This window comes from Podarcis muralis, chromosome 16 (genome assembly GCF_964188315.1).
Source record: "Podarcis muralis chromosome 16, rPodMur119.hap1.1, whole genome shotgun sequence".
Classification (NCBI taxonomy): domain Eukaryota; kingdom Metazoa; phylum Chordata; class Lepidosauria; order Squamata; family Lacertidae; genus Podarcis; species Podarcis muralis.
The window spans coordinates 10,785,507-10,788,528 of NC_135670.1; the positions used below are offsets into that span (position 1 = coordinate 10,785,507).

At 44.6% G+C, this 3,022-nt stretch overlaps 1 non-coding gene across 1 annotated transcript; it reads right to left on the reverse strand.

The window, feature by feature from the left end:
* Positions 1 to 328: 328 nt before the first annotated feature.
* On the reverse strand, positions 329 to 519 carry LOC114587242 (U2 spliceosomal RNA). Its single transcript, XR_003704249.2, has one exon. It is a non-coding gene; the product is annotated as a U2 spliceosomal RNA (small nuclear RNA).
* Between the last annotated feature and the right edge of the window lie 2,503 nt (positions 520 to 3,022).

Below are 3,022 nucleotides of genomic sequence, written 5' to 3' on the forward strand. Positions count from 1 at the left end.
TGCAACCCCAGAATCGTACATGACTGGACTTAACTGTCAGGGGTCCTTTACCTTTAGGGGAACTATATAGAGCATATCAGATAACTGGATTTTGAAGGGTGTCTGTGTTTCAGAATAAGTGCACAAGTTGGATAAATTCAGCTTTACATGCAAACTGAAACATTTCCCCCAATCACTTGCGAACCCCTTAACGGTGGAAATGCAATTTGGGGGTAGGGGGCAGACGAGGTTGCATAGAATATTTGGAGAAAAGTCTAACGTGATTCTTTTAAGCCGCATGGTTGCAACTCTGAATTCTATTTTTTGAACCAATAATATTCCCCCCAGAGGGAGGTGCACCGTTCCTGGAGATACTGCAATACCAGGTCGATGCATGGAGTGGACGGAGCAAGCCCCTATTCCATCTCCCAGCTCCAAAAATCCATTTAATATATAGTCCTCAAATAGAGGACATATCAGATATTAAACTGATAAGAACAGATACTACACTTGATCTTAGCCAAAAGGCCGAGAAGCGATACCAAAGGAAACAAAAATGACGCGGGGCTCCTTTCCGGACGGATTTTGAGCTGTCGGAGAGCAACTGGTGTTGCAAAGCGCTCACCGCCCCACTGGACTCAGCACCGTTTCCAATTCCACTAAGCAAGCTCTGGCAACGTTTCTGTTTCTGTTGTCCAACTCAGCAGCCTCTTGATGGACAGCTTAATCTCAAAAATAGTGTATTCCATCCACCTTGTCAATTTCTCAGCAGCCTGCCTGGTTGCTCGATGGCCATTGGTGCTAAATCTACATAAACCCGCCCATTCACTCGCCCAGGTGCTGCATAATTTAACTCGCTCCCTGCCAGCAGAGGTCCCAAAAGTTTCTCTCTTAGATAACTTCCTCCGAGAGCATCCTGGAAAAACACCGCTGTGCCAAAGACACATCCGTGCTGATGTTAACGCTAATGCTCATTAGCAAAGGGGTGCTTGCAGGGCGAATGTTTCCTGTAAAACATTGTAATGCTGTAAAGAAATGTAGCGGCTGGAGAAAATGTATCTGCGTTCTCATTCCCTTTGTAACTTTGTAACCAGAGTCTGGTTGATTGGAACCAGTGGCATCACCAGAAAAAAATAAAATCGAATGGGGGGAGCCAGGTTTTATTTTAGATGGGGGCAGGCTTTATGTGGGGTTTTTTTTTGGGGGGGGGGACTGAGTTATCTGTGATGCAATTGGTGAGTTAGTTAAGTATTCTTATTTATTTATTTGCTTGATTTGAGAGGGGGCAGCTACCCCCCCCCCCCGGCTACACCCATGGAGGGAGCAGAGAAGGGGAAAAGTGTGTTTCTTAGTGGACAAGCTGTGGGCCACAGGAAGAAAAATAGCAGGATATTTCATGTTAAGATTGCCATCCTAAACAGTGCATTTTCAACTGAAAATACAGCAGTGCTGCTTAGGCACCCTTCACCCATACTGCTCCTCAGTGCTTTCCCTTGGAGTGCTCAGACTTCCTCACAACAGTCCCCCGAGGTAGGCTACGCAGAGAGTTGGTGGCTGGGTCAAGATCACCATGAAAGCTTTCTGCTTGAACATAGAGGTACAGTAGACCCTCGAGTTACGTTACTCTTGAGCATTTTTCCGGGTTTTGCAGCTCGTGCATGTGCAGAAGCGCTCCATCACGCCACACGCATGCGCAGAAGCAACGCCTCTGGATACAGATTTTTCAGGGTGCTCACGGACCCCGGGAACAAATTAAATTTGTATCCAGAGGGTCCACTGTACCCTGCCAGGATTAGGTCCAACACCGTCGAACCATTTCACCACCCTGGCCTTTTAACAGAGGGACAATTTTATTCCTGCATTGCAGGGGATGGACTAGATGACCCTTGGTGTCCCTTCCAACTTCCAGATGTGCGGGGTATAAATAGTAAACAACAACAACAACAATTCTATGATTCTAATGTAATTCTGCCGTTTTGTTTTTGGAAGATATTAACTAGTCTGAACAGCAAAATAGCTGCTGTTTTAACATTTTGCACCAATATTTTATGTCTCAGAATGAGACATATTGGTGGCCTCAAAGCTATCAGCCAATATGTACTCTGCATTTTCTTTTTTTAAAAGTTGCTGTCCTACAGCTGGTTGTAAGGTGGCCCTGTTGAAGCTCCCAGAATAGGACCTCCTTCTGTCCAGAATAGGACCTCCTTCTACCTTCTAAAGTAAGGTGACAAAGTGAGTCTTGTGGTATCTCAAGACTGACTTATGGCATTAGCTTTCGTGGGCTACAAAAGATACTCCGAGCGTATGGTTTTATGACTCATTACAACAGGGTGAATTTCAGAGCCGGTAAAACCTGTACAGTTGTTAGAATCACAGTATATTCTGGTTCAAGTTTCCTTAACAGGCAGAAATCCACCAGGGCTTGTAGCCTTTCTCAGGCTGGAAAAAAAAGAGCATGAAAGGCTGTTTAATTCCTCTGAGCCCAGTCTATGTCATCCATGTCTCCAGATTAAAAGTCTAAAAAACATTCGACTTTTAATTCCTAATCAGGGGTTAAAACATAAAACAGTTTATTGGGGAATGGAGAACTGGAAATGTGGAATGGACTATCCTAGGAAAGGGCGTGGCTGGCTGGCAGGCACCCTGAACAGGGACGCTCCATTTGTCTTTTGCATTGTATACAGCAGGCACCCAGCACTGTAAAAAGAGGAACATCATTGGAAGGCTCGTTGCTCCCCCCTTGCGGCAGAAACCTGCATCTGCAACCTTCCAAATTCTGAGAGTGAAACGCTGGCTATTTTTGGATGGAATTCGATCACACATTGGCAAAGGCAGGTCGCACAATGAAAGCTGATTAGGAGGCCGTGCAGAACTAACCCCCTTCACCCCTTGAGACTGAACTTTTTGATTAAAATGAACATAAAAAATGAAGATAAACAATGGAACCGGGGAAGGGAATAGGGGGAAGTCAACTCTTTTTATTTTTATTTTTTATGTTTGAATATGTATTGTTGTTTTTATTTTTTGCTGTTTTTGGGAAATT